The sequence below is a fragment of the Chiloscyllium plagiosum genome, unplaced genomic scaffold (genome assembly GCF_037043375.1).
Source record: "Chiloscyllium plagiosum isolate Xiang-an unplaced genomic scaffold, Cpla_swu_hap1 HiC_scaffold_1, whole genome shotgun sequence".
NCBI classification, from domain to species: Eukaryota; Metazoa; Chordata; class Chondrichthyes; order Orectolobiformes; family Hemiscylliidae; genus Chiloscyllium; species Chiloscyllium plagiosum.
Genome location: NW_028270139.1, coordinates 92,170,685 through 92,193,038, shown reverse-complemented (window position 1 = coordinate 92,193,038; position 22,354 = coordinate 92,170,685). Strand labels below are relative to the sequence as shown.

Here is a 22,354-nt window from a genome sequence, read left to right as displayed (position 1 = left end):
AAGATTTGATATGGTTGCTAAATAGGATGCTTATTGTAGAAATTTCTTTTATTTTACTAAACTGTGTTTTCCTAATATTAAGAACAAATGCTCAGTTGTAGCCATTATGATTCGTGGAAAAGAATTTCATTTGTAACTTGGATTCAACTTTCACTTCTAGAGGTTATGAGCAGTACAAAATTGATGCATCCTTGTGAAAACAGTTGAGGTGTGGGTTGCACTTTTCATTGTCATGAAATTTATTTCCTGAAGAAGGGCTCATGCCCGAAACGTTGATTCTCCTGCTCCTTGGATGCTGCCTGACCTGCTGCGCTTTTCCAGCAACACATTTTCAGCTATGAAATTTATTTCCCATTACACCTGACACTAATTGAGCAAAATATTGTAAAACCCATATCATAATGGTTGCAAGCTTCAAATTTGTCAAAATGCACTGTGACTGGGACTTAGTCTGAACTTAGGTCAGCACATGTATAGTTTTCATTTCACATTAAAATGCTTGGGACCTTTTTAGGGTTACAAAGCTACCAATTGTGACACATCAAAAATATATTTGTTTTAGATGTGGTAAATTCCTTGCTTAGAAAGTACTTTTCCTTCCACTCCAATGCTGTTCTTCTCTATATAAATTCAGAAAAGCTTATAAAGAACATAGCCTGTATGTTTAATCCCACTCAGGCTGTACAAACATGCATTGTTTAATATGTGGTGATATGATATTACAATCGCCAAGACATGGTTGAAGGAAGGACAGGACCAGTAATTCAACATTCCAGGGTATAGAAGTTTCAGGCGGGATGGTGATGCGGGCATTGCAGTGAGAGTGATGGGGGCATTGCATTATTGATAAAAGAAACCATCAATACAGTAATAAGGGAGGACAATGTAGAAGGGTCTTCAAATGAGGCCATCTCGGTAGAGTTTAGAATTTAAAAAAGGGGTAATTACCTTGCTGGATTTATCCTACAGGCCTCTAAACATTCAAAGGGATAGAGTGGAGCTGATTTGTAGGCAAATCACAAAAAAGTATGAGAGAAACTCGATTATAGTTGTAGGGCACTTCAATTTTGCTAACATTAACTCGGATTGCCTTAGTTTGAAAGGATCTGACAGGATGGCATTTTTAAAGGGTATGTACGAGAACATTGTGTGCCAGTACATAGACATTCCAACTAGAGATGGGGTGGTGCTAGTCCTATACTGATGGAATGAAACTTCACGTGGTTGAAATTTCAGTGATTGAGCATTGTGGGGATAGTAATCATAACTCACTAAGTTTCAAAGACATATGGGAAGGGAAAAGGGCAGCAGGTCCAGCGAACGCCGCATACCAAAGGATACTGAGAGTTTTGTAAAGAAAAAGAAGGAAGCATGTATCAAGTACAATTCATTAAAAATAGGGGAGATCCTTCAAATTGCTTAAAAATGGAATTAGGAAAGCAAAGATTATGAAATATCTTTGGCAGCTAGGATCAAGAAAATGTCCATGGCATTTTATCAGTATACAGAACAATCTCGGTTATCTAAACATCAATTATCCGAATTTCAGACTATCCAAATAATGTCTCAAGGTCCCTATGCATGCATTTTAATTGAAGTAGGAAAATTATATTCCTCATCCACTTAATGCATCATTTTGTAAATTTGAACAGGAATATAGATGCAATTATGCATTAATAAATGATTAACTTCAAATATATACTCGAAACAACATGTTAGAGAAGTTTTACACTTTTTATAAAAAGGCTCTCCAATACTTATTCTCCCTGAGGACAAAGGTTTGTGAGAGTGAACACACAAGGACAACATATATGCAAGCCCAAGCTGTGCGCTCTAATAAGATTCTCTCTCAACTTTGACTCACTCCGTTTTGCAAAACCAACAATTTTTTTCCTCAGTTTAGGAAAGCTGTTTGGCATGTGCGAGTTGGACTGGAAGGTCTATTTCTGTGCTGTATGATTCTATGACTCTATGACCACCTTTTGAGGAAGACAGTCCACAATCCTCTGACAATCCTCTGTGAGAAAAATTCTCCTAATTTCTGTTTTAAATGGATGATACCTATTTTTCAGTGACCCTTAGTTCTAGATCCTCCCACAAGAGCAAAAGTCCGTTTACACATCCAACCCGTCAATATCCCTCAAGATCATATATGTTTCAATCAAGTAACCTATTCTTCTTCAAAACTCTAGTGAAGACAAGCCTGACCAGTTCAAACTTGTCTCATAAGGCCATCCACTCATTCTAGTCATTATTTGGTAAAACTTGTCTGAACTGTTTACAATGCATTTACATCTTTCATCAAAAAACAAATTAATGCTGTAAAGAGAACACCAGATATGGCCAATACCCTCCATAACTGAAGCATAACCTCCCTATTTTTGTGTTCAATTTCATTCTCAATAAGCAATCTTTTAGCTTTCCTAATTACTTGTTGAAACTGCAAAGTGCCCTTTTTTAACCAATGCTCCAGGATACTCAGATACCTCTTCATTTCAGAGCTCTGGAATCTCTCCCAATTTAGATAAATATGCCTCTTCTCGTTTCTTCCTACTAAAGTGTATACTTTCACATTTTCCCACAATATACTGTATTTACTAGATCTTTTCCCACACAATTTACCTATCCACATACCTTTGTAACTTCCTCATATTCTCTTTACAATTCACATTTCTAACAATATTTGTCTCATCAGTAAATTTAGCAACCAAACTTCAGTCCTTTCATCCATTGTATACATTGCAAAAAGTTAAAGACCCATCACTAATCCCTATAGTATACTTCATAATATATTTTGTCAATCAGAATATTTTGTCAATCGGTGGTGGGCAAGTTGTTGGAGGGAACCCTGAGGGACAGGATGTACGTGTATTTGGAAAGACAAGTACTGATTAGAGATAGTCAACATGGTTTTGCGTGTGGGAAATCATGTCTCACAAACTTGATTGAGCTTTTTGAAGAAGGATTGATGTGGACAGAGTGGTAGACGTGATCTATATGGACTTCGGTAAGGCATTCAACAAGGTTCCCCATGAGAGGCAAGGTTAGATCTCATAGAATACAGAGAGAACTAGCCATTTGGATACAGAACTGGCTCAAAGGTAGAAGACAGAGGATGGTGGTGGAGGGTTGTTTTTCATACTGGAGACCTGTGACCAATGGAGTGCCACAAGGATCGGTACTGAGTCCATGATTTTTTGTCATTTATATAAATGATTTGGATGTGAACATAGGAGGTACAGTTAGTAAGTTTGCAGATGACACCAAAATTGGAGGTGGAGTGGACAGCGAAGAAGATTACCTCTGATTACTACGGGATCTTGATTAGATGGGCCAATGGGGTAAGGAGTGGCAGACGGAGTTTAATTTAGATAAATGCAAGGTACTGCATTTTGGGAAAGCAAGCCTTAGTGCGACTATATATTTAATGGTAAGGTCCTACAGAGTGTTGCTGAACAAAGAGACCTTGGAGTGCAGGTTCATAGTTCCTAGAAAGTAGAGTCACAGATAGATAGGATACTGAAGAAGGCGTTTGGTATGCTTTCCTTTATTGGTCAGAGTATTGAGTATAGGAGTTGGGAGGTCATGTTGGGGCTGTACAGGACATTGGTTAGGCAACTTCTAAAATATTGTGTCTAATTCTGGTCTCCTTCCTCTCGGAAGGATATTGTAAAACTTGAAAGGGTTCAGAAAAGATTTGGTTGGAGGATTTGAGCTATAGGGAGAGGTTGAATAGGCTGTTTGTCCTGGAGCATCAGAGGCTGAAGGGTGACCTTATAGAGGTTTATAAAATCATGAGGGGCATGGATAGGAAAAATAGACAAGTCTATTCCCTGGGGTGGGGGAGTCCAGAACTAAAGGGCACAGGCTTAGAGTAAGAGGGGAAAGAGCTAAGGTGCAACTTTTTCATGCAGAGGGTGGTACGTGTATGGAATGAGCTGCCAGAGGAAGTGGTGGAGGCTAGTCCAATTGCAACACTTAAAAGGCATCTGGATGGCTATATGAATAGGAAGGGTTTGGAGGGATATGGGGTGGGTGCTGGTAGGTGGGTTGGGATATCTGGTCAGCAGGGAGAAGTTGGACCGAAGGGTCTGTTTCCGTGCTGTACATCTCTATGACTCTAATACATTTATGACTTATTATGTTTCCTGTTAGCCAATCTACTATCCATGCTAAATGAGTTTTTAGTGTTTGCAATAGCCTAATTAAATGCTTGCTGGAAATCCACCAGGTGCCCTTTCATCATAGCACATGTTATTTCCTCAAAGAACTTTATTAATAGGTCTTTAATGATAGGCTCTAACACCTTCCCTGTCACAGTTGTGAAGCTACCTGGCCCGAAGTTTCCCATTTTCTTTCTCACTCCCTTTTTGAGCAAAGGAATTACATTTAATATTCAATTACATTCAATGGAAACTTCCCTGAACTGAGCTTGAGCAGCAGCCAAGGGCCACCATGTCAGCAAAGGCCTTTCACTTTTTAAAATATGAAATCATTTTCAGGAACTTCCCTTATGGTGTCCAGTCTCCTGCATGAACCTGAAAATGTGTTGCTGGAAAAGCGCAGCAGGTCAGGCAGCATCCAAGAAACAGGAGAATCGACGTTTTGGGCCCGAAACGTCAATTCTCCTGCTCCTTGGACGCTGCCTGACCTGCTGCGCTTTTCCAGCAACACATTTTCAGCTCTGATCTCCAGCATCTGCAGTCCTCACTTTCTCCTGCATGAACCTGACATTATTTGCCAATTTTTTTTATTCATTTACAGGATGTGAGTGTCACTGACTAGTCTAGCATTTATTGCCCATCCCTAATTGCCCAGAGGACAGTTCAGGGTCAACCGCTTTGCTGTGGGCCTGTACACACATGTAGGCCAGACATGTAGGTAAAGATGGCAGTTTCCTTCCCTGAAGAACATTAGTGAACCAGAGGGGCTCCCCCCTCCTCCTGACAAATAGCACTGACTTCATTATCATCATTAGACTCTCAATTCCAAATTTTAATTGAATTCAAATTCCACCATTTGTCTGGCAGGATTCAAACCCAGATCCCCAGAACATTACTGGGTCTCTGGATTAACAGTCCAGCGATAATACCACTAGGTCATTGCCTTTTCATTGCTTATGCTCCTATTGGTCACCTAGTTTAAAATAACTATCCCCCAGCCTTAACATGACAGCCAGCACTGGTCTCTTAATGTCCAAACTGGGGGAATCAGGTGAGTGACTGGTCCCTCAAAATGTGAGCTTCTGACCCTCACTTAAACTTACAGCAGGATCATGAAGCCCCCATGGAAAGCCCTGACTCTTATTTCAATCTCTGCACTTCCCTTTCCTTCTGGCAGTTGTTTTCTTCTTGCAATTATTTCAAATTTCACCACAAATTGGACTTTTTTCAGCAGAGTTCCTCTCCAAGCCTGAATTGTGTCAACATTCCAAATTGGCACCTTGGCAATTGCCCTACCTTTCGTGATCCAGAACAAAACCTTGGAATTTCATCAACAACGTCAATGCATGTGTGAAATGGCACATGGTACCAGAAGTTGGGTAATACCAAAACAAATAATGACATTGTTATATCCAGCTCCAACACAAGACCTTTATCAGAACCTAATTCCATTCCACTGGTGAAACTATACTCCCTCTTTGGAGGAGAATAAGGAATGCAAAGGTTAACAATTTCGTTATCTTAAAAACCTTTAACTGGCAAGAAATGACCTTCCATAACAAAGAACAGAATGAAAATTTGCATCACGCTCTCTCTATAAACGTGATTGGCAGACATGTGTCTGGAAAAGTCCCAACTCAGTAAAAGAACTGAATAAACAACCTGCTACGTGAGCTACCACAAATATCCTGTCCGGTAGAAACACAAGTTGTGATGTATCAGTGCATTGAGGTGAATTGCTAAATTCATCTGAAAAGATAGAGATCAAAAACAAAATGTAAATGCATAGCTGCACTATCAAATCATTTTTGGTAACTGCAGCTTCAGGCAAGTTAAATAGAGTCATTGAGTCATAGAGATGTACTGCACAGAAACATAACCTTCGGTTCAACTCGTCCATGTTGACCAGATATCCTAACCGAAACTATGCCCATTTGCTAGCATTTGATTCTTATCTGTCCAAACCCTTCCTATTCATATATCCATCCAGGTGCCTTCTAAATGCTGTAATTGTACCAGCCTCTACCAGTTCCTCTGGTAGCTCATTCCATACACGCACCACCCTCTGCGTGAAAAGGTTGCCCCTTAAGTCCATTTTATATCTTTCCCCTCTCATCTTAAATCTATGCCCTCTAGTTCTGGACTCCCCCACTCCAGGGAAAAGACTTTGTCTATTTATCCTATCCATGTCCCTCATGATTTTATAAATCTCTCTAAGGTCACCCCTGAGCCTCTTGACACTCCAGGGAAAACAGCCCCAGCCTATTCAGCCTCTCCCGATAGCTCAAATCCTCCAGCCCTGGCAACATGCTTGTAAATCTTTTTTGAACCCTTTCAATTATCACAACATCTTTTCCATAGGAAGGAGACCAGAATTGCATACAGTATTACAACAGTGGCCTAACTAATGTCCTGTTCAGCCGCAACATGACCTCCCAACTCCTGTACTCAATGCTCTGACCAACTTTACTTTTTTATTAAAAATTGAAAATACTTGATAAAAACAAATGGTTTGGAATATGTTTCAAGCCCTCCGAATCTCGATAAAGATGACAGCTTAATGTATCAGGTACTGCTTCTTCATGTGATACCCAAGCAATTAACATTTTTTACTCTTGTGTTGATGGATTAGTTTTGTGCATTTTGGAGTTTCTATTTTTATGTCAGATTTATACTATTTCTTTTAACTGATGATTGATGTCATACTCAATTGTTTTGTGCTTGTTTATATGTGTCTGTTTACTATTGATTCTCACTATACTTGATTTATTAAGCTTAGGCGTGGATTCCGTAGAAACATAAACAAACTGCAAAACAAAACTAAACAAACAAATGGCAGGACAGTGGCTCATAGCACCAGGACCCAGGTTCAGTTCGACTCTCAGGTGACTGCCTGTACAGAGTTTGCACGTTCTCCCTGTGTCTGTGCAAGTTTCCACTGGATGCTCCAGTTTCGTCCCACAGTCAAGGATGTGCAGGCTAGGTAAATTAGCCATGCTAAATTGCCCATCCTGTTTAAGGATGTGTAGGTTAGGTGTATTACCCACAGGAAATGCAAGGGAATAGGATAGGAGGATGGGTCTTGGTGGAATGCACTTCAAAGGCTCAATGTAGACTTGTTGGGTCAAGTGGCATGTTCCCACACTATGGAGATACTATGATCTGATAAGATTCAAGATGGCAGTGCAGTGGAGTAACAGAATTGTCTGTGGCGACTTGCTTGAGGCTCATCCACACCCGCATGCTTTCTTTTCTTTCTTGTTATTTCTGCTCTTTTTCTTTCATTTTTTCTTCTGTTTTTATTTTCTTTGAAGCCTTTTGAGGCGGGTTGGTCGGGGAATTCATTATGGCAGCTACAGCGGGCTAGGCATGGAATGGAGGCTCCTCGCAGTAGTTCAAGGCAGTGGCAGACCTGGCTCCTCATGGTGGCAGCAGGGACACCCTCCTGGCATTCAGGTCTGATGGCAGCAGCAAAGCTCCCCCAGTGATCAGAGGCAGCAGTGGCAGTAGTGGACTTTTCAAAATGGCGGTGTCAGCAACCTGCTTCTCGGTTGGGAGGGGGCAGCTGAAGCAGGACTTTTGGTGAGACAGCTGTGGGGGCCTGGCCTGACATTGGAGCTAGGGATCCCTGGTTTCAGTTGGCCTAGAGTAGGTACTCCTGGCATTGGCAAGGCAATGGCAGCAGTATGGTATGCCCAGATCTGGGAAGCCTGGCTATCATCAAGGTGGCAGTGGAGCTGGAGACTCCTGGTTGTGGGGCGAGTGTGGGTTCAGCACAGGACCCAGCATTGACATTGACGCAGCAAGGTGGTCTCAGCGATGAAGGGATGGTGCAGTGGCGACTCCAGCTTTAGCAGGCAGTGGAAGAGTAGTGGCAGTGGAGGAGTCATTAATGACCCAGCTCAGGGCTCAGGACTTTCCTTCAGTAATGTCTTTACCACTCTAGTTTAGTTATCAGAAGTTCCACCTTTTTATCCTTGTTATTCTTAAACTATTCAAAATGGCACCAGATTGTGGCAACTGTTAAAGCTTTTCACTGTATTTTATTGTATTATTCACTGTAAAATGCAAGTGACAATAAATATTCAAAAGCAGCTGAAGGCTAGAGACAGAAGCATAGAATAGACATTTTAAAGACATGTCGAATAAATCGGTTACATGGGAATGGTGGGATCATCTATTGACTGGGAAGCTGTTGCTAATAGCCGAAGAGCTGGTGAGAGACCCACACTGTCTCATCATCTATCGAAAGCCTGCTAAGTCTTCTGCCAATCGTGCAGTTCCCAGGACACAGACAGACCTCCTCTGGAGACAAAAGTTCTATGTTTATCTATGTACAGTAAATCTTTTCTCCATTGCCCTAATATTTCTTTGTAAAATGGATCCCAGAACAATATCCCAAAGTGCAATCTACTGATTAACCTTGGGGGTTATTTCTGATCAATTGAGAGGTTTACATTAATCTCATGTTTAGTTCATAATAATATAAGCCTGTTTGTGATGAGGCGTAATAACTGGGGTCACAAAACCACAATATTTAACCACAATGTATAGACACTGAGTTTACCTAGAAATTCAAACATTCATTATTCATGGGAGGAGACAGCTGAACTGTCTGTGTTAGCCACAGACTTGCTTACACTCATTTTTTAATAGATACATATTCAGTAAACATGAAAGACACGAATAGAAGAAAAACTATCAAACACTGGAAATTTGATCTGAGAGAGGCAAGTTCTACAGAAGAGTTCAATTTACAAATGTAAGATTTCTTTCTCTTCTATATAATCTCTGCTTGGTTTTGTAAGCTAAAATATCAGACCACATAGCTTAAAAAACTATAAGTCTGCTGACATTTAAATATTTGGATTTAAATACATAAATGTAAGCAAATGATCCATGACAGAGGACATTTCAATTCCTAAACAATGTTCCAAATTCTCTCAATATTTTGTCTGAGGTTACACAGTGACTGAGATTACACACAACTTTTGATGTGTTTGCTTTGTAGTCCTTACATTGCAGTCTCTCTCAGCTGTGAGTTCAGTCGCCACTGGCCTGTGCACTGCTTTGTGAACAATGTCAACCTGCAAAGAATTGGCATGATCGTTGGTGATAAATGGCAGGCACCTGGCAGCCTTTAGTTCTATCACGCAGAAACATTCAGCTCAATAAGGTATTATATCAAGTGGTCCATTTAAGAACCTAAATGTAGATTTATCAAAGCTTGACTTTATTACTTTGAAATTGCTCCCTGCTTTTAATTCAATAACCTGCTTTCAATTAATCAATTCAATTACCTAACAAGAGAAAAGCTACCATTCATTTAATGTTTAACTCATAAGTGACAAATACAACAGCATGTGATGACAAGTGTGCTGGCTGCTGCCAGAGCTCTTTTAATCCATATAACAAGTTTAAAAACTGAGAAACTCATGGTTAAAACTGCATTCAGCTTACTTGACAAATAAACAAAATAGCTGTGCTGGGATCTTACCTAAAAGCTTTCCTGACCCGCACTTACATATAAATATTTGCACTTACATAATCTTTCAATTTAACAAAATTTCCTAAAATATTTCCCAGAACAAATTACTTCTGATGCACACTACCTGAACTCCAGGTAAAGGTTAGTGCTGTGTTATGTCGTATGTTAACATTTATACTTTTATATGCCATGCTTATGGTATCAGCACTGTATCATGACAAGTCACCTCAGAGTATAAAGATGTCATACTCCGCCTCACTTTGGATCACCTGTAGCATATCACATACTCCTCTGCTGTTATGTGATATTCTAATATCAGCACAGACACTTCTGTATCTGAGGAATGCAATGTTTGTACATAAGATTTAATAATTGTCTGTTAGATTTTTGAATACCCTGATATTCACATAACTGCAAAATACTACAGATACCTGAAATCTAAATTGAAAACAGAAAATTCTGGAAAAGCTCAGCAGATCTGGCAACATTTGAGGAAAGAAAAACAGGTCTAATGTTTCAAATCCAATATGATTTTACTTTGGTACTCCACACTGAAGTTTGTTATGTTACAGGAGACAACATAGCCATTACTGCATCAAGTAAAGTAGTCTCACACCAGTTAGGTACAGCACAAATTAAATGACAAGCAAGTTGCTTCCCACTCTGGTCCATCAATATTTTCTCAGTCATGAAGGGCACTTATGTTAAATCAGTGTGACATTTTTACACTCCGCATAGCAATTCTTTTTGCTTTATAAATAGTTTCATTAAATCATGGAATCCTTACAGTGTGGAAGCAGGCCATTTGGCCCATCGAGTCCACGTTGACCATTCAAATAGATTCCCCCCAGACTCACACCCCTACTGTTTCCTTGCATTTCCCAAGACTAATATACCTAACCTACACAACCCTGGACACTATAAGGCTATTTAGCACAGCCAATCTACCTAACTTGTATTTCTTTGGACTGTGGGAGGAAACCAGAGCACCAAGAGGAAACCAGAGCACCAAGAGGATGTGCAAACTCCACACAGATAGTCACCCAAAGGTGGAATTGAACCCAAGTTCCTGGTGCTGTGTGGCTGAAGTGCTAACCACAGAGCCACCATTTGGCAAGTCACAACAACTTGAAAACTTTTAAATTATGAATTCACATTTACTTAGTTGACTGACCTCCACCCATTGACCCCACCCTCTCTCCCACATTGACACTTAACCACTCTCCCACACTTGACCCTACTCTCCCACACTGGACTCCACTCATGCCCACTGCCTGTCCCACTCTTAACTCTACTCACACACAGTGGGTGTCCCATAATGGCTCTCCTGCACTGGACCCCATTTACCCACACTGGGCACCATTCACACAGACTGCAGAGTCGGCTGCAGAGCATTCTAAAAGGGGAGGGTGAACAGCCAGTTGTCTTGGTGCATATAGGCACCAACGATATAAGTAGAAAATGAGATGAGGGCCTGAAAGAAGAATTCAGGGAGCTAGGAGAGAAGTTAAAGAGGAGGACCTCAAAGGTAGTGATCTCGGGATTACTACCAGTGCCACGTGCTGGCCAGTGTAGAAATGAAAAAATAGGCAGGATGAACACGTGGCTTGAGAGATGGTGTAGGAGGGAGGGGTTCAGATTTGTTGGACATTGGGACCGGTTCTGGGGAAGGTGGGGCTATTACAAAATGGTGGGTCTACATCTGAACCAGACTGGAACCAATGTCCTTGGGGGAGTTTTTGCTACTGCTGTTGGGGAGGTTTTAAACTAATATGGCAGGGGGCCGGGAACCAGAAGAGAAAACAAGTAGGCAGTGAGGTGGAGACTGGAGACTGTAAGAATTGCGAAGATAGCATTAATAAAGGGAAGAGTAGGCAGAGAGCAGATGAGTGCAAAAAACACTGTTGGCATGAAATGCGTCTACTTTAATGCAAGGAGTATAATGTGTAAGGCAGATGAACTTAGGGCTTGGATTGGTGCCTGGGAGTATGATGTTATTGCAATCACAGAGACTTGGTTGAAGGAAGGGCATGATGATTGGCAATTAAATGTTCCAGGATATAGACGCTTCAGACAGGACAGGGAGGTAAGTAACGTAGGGGGGTGGAGTTGCATTGTTGGTCAAGGACGATACCACGGCTGTGCTAAAGGAGCACACTATAGAGGTCTTGGTAGTGAGGCATTATGGGCGGAGCTGAGAAATAAGAAGGATGCAGTTACATTGTTGGGGCTGTATTACAGGCCTCCCAACAGTGAGCGTGAGGTAGAAGAACAAATAGGCAAACAGATTATGGAAAGATATAGAGGCAATAGGGTAGTGGTGGTGGAAGATTTTAATTTTCCCAACATTGACTGGGATACACTTAGTGTCAGAGGCCTGGATGGGGTAGAATTTGTAAGAAACGTCCAGGAGAGTTTTCTAGAGCAGTATTCAATAGTCCAACAAGGGAAGGGGCCATATTGGACCTGGTACTGGGGAATGAGCCAAACCAGGTGGTAGAAGTGGTGATGGGGGATTTCTTTAGGAACAGTGACCACAATTCTGTAAGTTTTAGAACACTTGTAGATAAAGAAGAGAGTGATCCTAAGGGAAGAGTACTAAACTGGGCCAAAGCCAATTATATCAAAATTAGGGAGGAGCTCGGTAATGTGGATTGGACACAGCTATTTGAAGAGAAGTCCACATTTGAGATGTGGGAGGCTTTCAAATTTAGGTTAAAGATAGTACAGGATAGGCATGTCCCATTGAAAGCAAAGACAATAGACAATAGACAATAGGTGCAGAAGTAGGCCATTCTGCCCTTTGAGCCTGCACCTCCATTCAATATGATCATGGCTAATCATCCTTAATCAGTATCCTGTTCCTGCCTTATCTCCATAACCCTTGATTCCACTATCCTTGAGAGCTCTATCCAACTCTTTCTTGAATGAATCCAGAGACTGGGACTCCACTGCTCTCTGGGGCAGAGCATTCCACACAGCCATCACTCTCTGGGTGAAGAAGTTTCTCTTCATCTCTGTCCTAAATGGTCTACCCTGTATTTTTAAGCTGTGTCCTCTGGTTCGGCACTCACCCATCAGCGGAAACATGTTTCCTGCCTCCAGAGTGTCCAATCCTTTAATAATCTTATATGTCTCAATCAGATCCCCTCTCAGTCTTCTAAACTCAAGGGTATACAAACCCAGTCGCTTCAGCCTTTCAGTGTAAGGTAATCCGGGCATTCCAGGAATTGACCTCGTGAACCTATGCTGCACTCCCTCAATAGCCAGAATGTCTTTCCTCAAATTTGGAGACCAGAACTGCACACAGGTGTGGTCTCACCAGGGCCCTGTACAGCTGCAGAAGAACCTCTTTGCTTCTATACTCAATCACTCTTGTTATGAAGGCCAGCATGCTATTAGCCTTCTTCACTACCTGCTGTACCTGCATGCTTACCTTCATTGACTGGTGTAAAAGAACACCCAGATCTCTTTGTACTGCTCCTTTACCTAAATTGATTCCATTTAGGTAGTAATCTGCCTTCCTGTTCTTGCCACCAAAGTGGATAACCATACATTTATCCACATTAAATTGCATTTGCCATGCATCTGACCACTCACCTAACCTGCCCAGGTCACCCTGTAATCTCCTAACATCCTCCTCACATTTCACTCTGCCACCAGCTTAGTATCATCAGCAAATTTGCTAATGTTATTACTAACACCATCTTCTATATCATTAACATATATTGTAAAAAGCTGTGGTCCCAGTACTGATTCCTATAATTTTCTGCAGGTCTATAATTTCCTGCTTTCTCTCTCCCACCTTTCTTAAAAAGTGGTATAACATTAGCCACCCTCCAATCTGCAGGAATTGATCCCGAATCTATGGAACTCTGGAAAATAATCACCAACGCATCCATGATTTCTCGAGCCACCTCCTTCAGTACCCTGGGATATAGACCATCAGGCCCCGGGGACTTATCAACCTTCAGACCTAACAGTCTCTCCAACACCAATTCCTGGCAAATATAAATTTCCTTCAGTTCAGGTCCTTCAATCTCAGGGAGATTGCTTGTGTCTTCCCCAGTGAACACAGATCTGAAGTACCAATTCAATTCTTCTGCCATTTCTTTGTTCCCCGTAATATATTCCCCTGTTTCTGTCTTCAAGGGCCCAATTTTAGTCTTAACCATTTTTTTGCCTTTCACATACCTAAAAAAACTTTTACTATCCTCCTTTATATTATTGGCCAGTTTACTTTCGTACCTCATTTTTTCTCTGCGTATTTCCTTCTTAGTAATCCTCTGTTGTTCTTTAAAAGCTTCCCAGTCCTCCGTTTTCCCACTTATCTTTGCTATGTTATACTTTTTCTTTTTTAACTTTATATGTTTCTTAACTTCCCTCATCAGCCACGGCCACCCGTGCCTCCTCCTAGGATCTTTCTTCCTTTTTGGAATGAACTGATCCTGCAACTTCTGCATTATACACAGAAATACCCGCCATTGTTCCTCCACTGTCATCCCTGCTCAGGTATTGCACCATTGAACTTTGGCCAGCTCCTCCCTCATAGATCCATAGTTCCCTTTATTCAACAGAAATATTGTCACTTCCGATAGTACCCTCTCCCTCTCAAATTGCAGATTGAAGCTTATTGTATTATGGTCACTACTTCCCAATGGCTCCTTCACTTCGAGGTCCCTGAACAATTCTGGTTCGTTGCACAATACCAGATCCAGAATTGCCTTCTCCCTGGTCGGCTCCAGCACCAGCTGTTCTAAGAATCCATCTCTGAGGCACTCCACAAAGTCTCTTTCTTGAGGTCCAATACCATCCTGATTCTCCCAGTCTACCTGCATGTCGAAATCCCCCATAACAACTGTAGTAACATCTTTGCGACAGGCCAATTTCAGCTCCTGATTCAACTTACATCCGACATCCAGACTACTGTTTGGGGGCCTGTAGATAACTCCCAAGAGGGTCTTTTTACCCTTAGTATTTCTCAGCTCTATCCACACTGACTCTACATCCCCTGATTCTAGGTCCCCCCGTGCAAGGGACTGAATATCATCCCTTACCAACATGGCCACCCCCACCCCCTCTGCCCGTCAGTCTGTTCTTACGATAGCATGTATCCTTGAATATTCATTTCCCAGGCCCTGTCCACTTGAAGCCATGTCTCAGTTATCCCCACAATATCGTATCTGCCAATTTCCAAAAGAGCCTCAGGCTCATCCATCTTATTTCTAATGCTTCGTGCATACATGTGTAGTATTTTTAATTTGTTACTGCCCTCATCCTTCCCATCAACTCCTATTTCACTCAACCTTCCAGCATGATCCCTTTCTGAGTTTTCTGCCTCATTGATACAGTTGTCTTTCTTGACTTCCCTTGTTCTAACTTTCCCTCCAATTTCCTTCTTAAACATCCAGTTTGTCCCCTCCCCCCCACTACTTAGTTTAAACGTAGCTGTGTTGCAGTAGCGTTTATATCTTTCAGGGCCCCAGCTATTTCCTCTCTCTAGCTAGCACCTCTAGCTAGCACCTAGCCAAGCTAGGTAGGATAGGAAGGGCAAGATTCGTGAACCGTGGATGACAGGAGAAATTGTACAACTAGCCAAGAGGAAAAGGGAAGCGTACATAAGGTCTAGGCAGCTAAGAATGGAACGAGTCCTGGAAGAATATCGGAAGAGTAGGACATGTCTTGCTGAAGAATCAAGCTTGTTAAAGGGGGTCATGAAATAGCTTTAGCGAGCAGAATTAAGGAGAATCCCAAAGCATTTTATTCTTACATAAGAAGCAAGTGGGTAACTAGAGAAAGGATTGGTCCACTAAAGGATAATGAAGGAAGGCTGTGTGTCGAACCTGAGAGAATGGGTGAGATTCTGAATGATTACTTTGCATCAGTGTTTACTGAGGAGTGGAACATGAATGTTGAGATTAGAGATAAAAGTTTGATTAGTCTGGATCACGTTGACATAAGTAGGGAAGATATGTTGGGTAGGCTAAAGGTTATTAAGGTGGACAAATCCCCAGGACTAGATGGGATCCATCCCAGGTTGCTGAGGGAGGTGAGAGAGGAAATAGCTGGGGCCCTGACAGATATCTTTGTGGCATCCTTAAATACAGGTGAGGTGCCGGAGGATTGGAGCGTTGCTCATGTTGTCCCCCTGTACAAGAAGGGTAATAGGGATATTCCAGGTAACTACAGACCAGTGACCCTGACGTCGGTGGTGGGAAAGTTGCTGAAGAAGGTACTGAGGGATAGGATCTATTTATATTTAGAAAAGAATGGGCTTATCAGTGATAGGCAACATGGTTTTGTGCGGGGGAGATCGTGCCTTACCAACTTAATAGAGTTCTTCGAGGAAGTGACCAAGTTGATAAATGAAGGAAGGGCTGTTGATGTCATATACATGGACTTTAGTAAGGCATTTGATAAGGTTCCCCATGGTAGGCTAATGGAGAAAGTGAAGTTATATGGTGTGCAGGGTGTTCTAGTTAGGTGGATAAAGAACTGGTTGAGCAACAGGAGACAGAGAGTAGTAGTTGAAGGGAGTTTCTCGAAATGGAGAAAGGTGATCAATGGTGTTCTACAGGGGTCAGTGTTGGGGCCAATGTTGTTTGTAATATACTTAAATGATCTGGAAGAGGGCACTGTTGGTATGATCAACAAGTTTTCAGATGACACAAAGATTAGTGGAGTAGCAGAAAGCAGAAGGAACTGTCAGAGAATACAGGAGGATAGAGGTAGACTGGAGAGTTGGGCGGAAAAGTGGCAGATGGACTTCAATCCAGACAAATGTGAGGTGATGCATTTAGGCAAGACTAATTCTAGAGTGAATTATACAATGAACAGCAGAGCCTTGGGAAAAGTTGATGAGCAGAGAGATCTGGGAGTGCAAGTCCATTGTACTCTGAAGGTTGCTGCACAGGTGGATAGAGTGGTCAAGAAGGTATACAGTATGCTTGCCTTCATTGGATGGGATATTGAGTATAAGAGCTGGCAAGTCATGTTAAAATTGTACAAGACACTAGTTCAGCCACATTTAGAATACTGTGTACAGTTCTGATCGCCACATTACCAAAAGGATGTGGACGCTTTGGAGAGGGTGCACATAAGGTTTACAAGGATGTTGCCTGGTATGGAAGGTGCTAGCTATGAAGAAAGGTTGAGTAGGTTAGGTTTATTTTCATTAGAAAAAAAGAGATTGAGGAGGGACCTGATTGAGGTTTACAAAATCATGAAGGGTATAGACAGGGTGGATAGAGACAAGCTTTTTCCCAGGATGAAGGATTCAATAACAAGAGGTCACGCTTTCAAGGTGAGAGGTGAAAAGTTTAAGGGGGATACACGCGGCAAGTACTTCACACAGAGAGTGGTGGGCATTTGGAATGCATTGCCAGCAGAGGTGTTAGAGGCAGGCACGGTACATTGATTTAAGATGTGTCTGGATAAATGCATGAGTAGGTGGGGGTAGTAGAGGGATACAGATGCTTAGGAATTGACCGACAGATTTAGATATTACATTTTGATCGGCTCAGTCTTGGAGGCTACCCACACACTGGTTATCCCACACTGGACCCCCAGCCACACATACTGGTTATCCCACACTGGACCCTACTCACAAACATTGGCTGTTCCACACTGGACTGTACTTACACACAGTGGGTCTCCCACGCTGGACCACAATCGTCCACACTGGCTCTCCTACACAGGACTCCACTCACACACACTGGACTGCACTCCCCCATGCTGGCTATCCCACACTGGACCCCACTCACCTCCACTGGCTATCCCATACTGGACCCCACTCACACACACTGGCTGTCCCATGCTGGACCCCACTCACACACTGGCTGTCCCACACTGGACCCCACTCACACACACTGGCTGTCCCACACTGGACCCGACTTACACACACTGGCTGTCCCACACTGGACTGCACTCACATATGGTGGGTCTACCACAATCATCCACACTGGCTCTCCTTCACAGGGCCCCACTCACACATACTGGACTGCACTCTTCCACACTGGCTGTCCTATACTGGGCCACAATCATCTGCACTGGCTCACCTTTGTGGAATTCTGGCCAATCAGAGCATTCTTGTGGAATAGCCAATCAAGGCTACACAGAAGTTTTGTTTATTCATTTGTGGGATGTGAGTGTTGTTGGTTGGCCAGTATTTATTGACCATCCGTAGCTACCCTTAAGAAGGACATCTTCTCACCCACAAGAATGACAAGGGCTTCTTTGACTCTGCTGCATCAAAAGATGCCACCATATGAGATCATGCTACCAAATAAATCTATCCCCTGCCCCAACACACCTTTTACCAATAAACAGGTATCAGACAACAAGACTGGGATAAACAGTTAAGTCTAAATTTTCTTATGTAACACATAAATTAATTCACTTTGAGTGTTCCTACATAACGCATTCTGAAAGATTTTAATAATTTACCCAGTCAGGTTGGCCCACACCACAGCAGTATCACACTGCAATGCTAAATAAAGTTCAATTCACCTATTACTTAGCTGACTGACTTGGAAAGAGAAATGCTTTACTAATCCCCTTTTGGATAGAAAATCTACTTTAGCAGCATCACCATCACAGTAATTACAATAAAATCAAATGCAATCTTTATATTGATCTACAACTGTTAAAAATGGCCAAATGTCTCCTACTGTGCCATAACTTATATGTGGGGAAGGTAAAGTCAACATAGTCTTACCAGACCATAAGGCTGCTCTGTCTAGTACAAGGTTTGTTAGCTCAGTTAGCTAACTGATTTTCCATGTGAATTTCTCGACCAATCAGTGTCCACTTGCCAAGTGATCCACTCTCTTCTCTTGCATTATGAAATATTGTTCCCCTTTACATTAATATTTCTTGCAAATGTCCTAAGAGTGCAAGACAAGAAACTTCCTCAAAACTATTCTTTTTTCAGTAATTAAACATTGTATTCTGAGTTTTACAAGTACATGTTAACTGAATGCACCATAATCTGCCGATTGCAAATAGGCAAAGGGAAAGGGAAGTGCTGTTTGATATGATCCACCAGTCATTGGGATGTGCAGCCTACATACTTGGCATCACACCAGTGCTGAAATAGATTTGTCGTGTTATGTGTTATTGTACAGTACATGCTGTTAAATAATATTAGCTCTGACCTTTTATCCCTTGAGAAGGAATCATACTCCTTTGTTGTCTGTCTAATTTGGGAATTAATTTTCAACAGTACTTTTGTAGTGTTCAGAATAATTTATATTCGCCTTTCAAATATTCAGTTGGTAGCACTTGAGTGTTGCTGAGGAAAGACAAATTTTATTGAAACTTTCATTGTGTAATTATCAAAACAATTTGCAAGAATGTCAATGGAAGGGGAAACCAACATTTAAACTGTCAGAGAAGAAAGTGCCAGTAGTTGACAAGAGGTCTCTAATGGGCAGAGGCATTGCCGTGGAGAATAGTGAAGAAGGCATTTGGGTTGCTTTCCTTTATTGGTCAGAGTATTGAGTACAGGAGTTGGGAGGTCATGTTGCGGTTGTACAGGACATTGGTTAGGTCACTATTGGAATATTGCGTGCAATTCTGGTCTCCTTCCTATCAGAAAGATGTTGTAATACTTGAAAGGGTTCAGAAAAGATTTACAAGGATTTTGCCAGGGTTGGAGGATCTGAGCTATAGGGAGAGGCTGAACAGGTTGGGGCTGTTTTCCCTGGAGCATCAGAGGCTGAGGGGTGACCTTATAGAGGTTTACAAAATTATGAGGGGCATGAATAGGATAAATAGACAAAGTCTTTGAGACTCCATAGGAGATGTTGAGGAAACACTATGCTCAAGTGGAGTACTTTTCCAATAACTTCCTGATGCATCACAGCATCTGTGGTTCAGTCTCCAGTTCATAAAATCTGACAAAAAGCTGCATGAATTTCACACACTTACTGAAGATGTAGTTGCTATGAATCAGAATCCAGGAGATCCCATACATTACAGCCTTGACACATCATCATAACTACCATAGTTCATGAGTTTTAATTATTTATTTATGTTACTCATTTACTGATGTTGTCTTGTACATAGATTTTAAAATTTTACCACCAATTTGTAAATTATGTCAAAAATTATTAATAGAAAACACCTTAACCACTTATCAAAGACTAACGAATCATTTAGCTCCTTTCTCTGCAGGATCGCAAGAATAAATTCTCTAATTAATCTTGTCTTGTTTCTAACTGAAATTTTTTGCAAAAATATACTTTATTTGTAAAAAAATCCATAAGTACATACAGAAATATAAAATCATGAAGGGCATGGATAGGGTAAACAGACAAGGTGTTTTCACTGGGATGGGGGAGTCCAGAACTAGAGGGTATAGGTTTAGGGTGAGAAGGGAAACATTTAAAAGAAACCTAAGGGGCAACCTTTTCACACAGAGGGTGGTGGGATATGGAATGAGCTGCCACAGGAAGTGGTGGAGGCTGGTACAATTATAACATTTAAAAGGCATCTGGATGGGTATATGAATAGGAAGTGTTTAGAGGATTATGGGCCTAATGCTGGCAAATGGAACTAGATTAGGTTAGGATATCTGGTCGGCAAGAACTAATTAGACTGAAGGGTCTATTTCCACACTGTATAGTTCTATGACTCTAAAAAGGCCTAAAATAATTCTCTATAGTCATTGCAGAGAAAGTGCAAACTTCAGAACTCCCTTGCAGTTGCAAAATAAAGGCATGTTCTGCTTAAGCAGGAAACTATTTACATTCATTCTGAGGCATTTAGGGGGCCTGAGAACTGAATGGGCTCTCATTATACTTTGGCAGAAATACTTTAGATTGTGGTCTTTCCGCACTGTCCCTTAGCAGCAGCTGTCTAAAACTTTAGTGCATCCCTCAGCACATAATCCTGAAGTTCGGAATATGCCAGTTTGTCGAAGTCAGAAGGAGGTGTGTAACAGTTATCCCCCCCCACCCTTCCCCACCCACCCACCCCCACACCCACTCCACCCCCGCAAACACATTAAGGTCAGTGCACAGTGGCAGAGAAAAATTTGGAGTGCATGAAGGATCTTGGAGCATGTTGGAAAGTTCTGGCAATGGGGTATTCTGCCAAATGACTTTGATGGTCTTTTCAAGGAACCACCAGAAAGAATCCTCCCTCTCCTTTTCTTGCCGGGTCGCGAAGATGCTATGTGCTGACCACTGCCCAATGGACTTGTCGTCACAGGTGCTTTTCTTTTGCACACTTTTCTGCAAGGAACAGGTAACATGGAACAGTCCAACAATTTGGAGCATTGCACAACAATAAAATCAGACCCATCCTTCTCAATCTAGGTAAAATCTAGAATGTGGTGATACTTGGTGTTTGTATACTAAACATGTATGTACACCCCCAAAGGTGACCATCAAGGTGAGGGCAGTGTTGGGTACTTTCTTCCATCCCTAATCCAGAGTTTTGTACATGGTGTCCCTTGCATATGGACTAGCTTTGACCTTCAGGTGAAGTGGAAGATGGCTTGGGTGACTGTAACAGAGCAGGTTCAGGGAATAGACCAAACCCATGCCACATATAACGACAGAGAGTACCTCACTCCTGATTACGAGATTTTTACCTGCAATGGAGAGGAAGCAGTGCTCCCTAAAACCCAGGGGAGAAAGTGAGGTCTGCAGATGCTGGAGATCAGAGCTGAAAATGTGTTGCTGGAAAAGCGCAGCAGGTCAGGCAGCATCCAGGGAACAGGAGAATCGACGTTTCGGGCATAAGCCCTTCTTCAGGAATGAGGAAAGTTTGTCCAGCAGGCTAAGATAAAAGGTAGGGAGGAGGGACCTGGGGGAGGGGCGTCGGAAATGCGATAGGTGGAAAGAGGTCAAGGTGAGGGTGATAAGTCAGACTGGGGTGGGGGCGGAGAGGTCAGGAATAAGATTGCAGGTTAGGAAGGCGGTGCTGAGTTCGATGGATTTGACTGAGACAAGGTGGGGGGAGGGGAAATGAGGAAACTGGTGAAATCCGAGTTCATCCCTTGTGGTTGGAGGGTTCCTAGGCGGAAGATGAGGCGCTCTTCCGCCTAGGAACCGTCCAACCACAAGGGATGAACTCGGATTTCACCAGTTTCCTCATTTCCCCTCCCCCCACCTTGTCTCAGTCAAATCCATCGAACTCAGCACCGCCTTCCTAACCTGCAATCTTCTTCCTGACCTCTCCACCCCCACCCCAGTCTGACCCCCCAGTCTGACCTATCACCCTCACCTTGACCTCTTTCCACCTATCGCATTTCCGACGCCCCTCCCCCAGGTCCCTCCTCCCTACCTTTTATCTTAGCCTGCTGGACAAACTTTCCTCATTCCTGAAGAAGGGCTTATGCCCGAAACATCGATTCTCCTGTTCCCTGGATGCTGCCTGACCTGCTGCGCTTTTCCAGCAACACATTTTCATCCCTAAAACCCAGTCCTGCCTCACGTTGGTGGTATGGTCCACCCAAGTTTTATGCATTCCCCAACCCCCCTCCGAATCATATTCTCAGCAACTTCAGGAAATTTGTCCTGATGGTGAAGGGGATAAAGGATCGAACGGCCCAGTTCCCAATGAACATGTCCTCTCTCTTACTTCAATTTACCCTGGCTCCCGAGGTCAGTTTGCACTGGTTGCAGATGTCCATGAGTCTGTGCACTGAGCAGAAAACAGCGACGTCATTCATGTACAGGGAGACTTTACCTTC

The 22,354-nt window shown here is 42.3% G+C and overlaps 1 long non-coding RNA gene across 1 annotated transcript in view; it reads right to left on the bottom strand.

Moving 5' to 3' along the window:
- LOC148152160 (uncharacterized) overlaps positions 1–18,618 on the bottom strand; it is a 71,789-nt gene extending 53,171 nt beyond the window's left edge. The window contains exon 1 of the long non-coding RNA XR_015758632.1: positions 18,368–18,618. This is a non-coding gene — a long non-coding RNA (uncharacterized LOC148152160). The remainder of the gene's footprint in view (positions 1–18,367) is intronic.
- Positions 18,619–22,354: the final 3,736 nt, after the last annotated feature.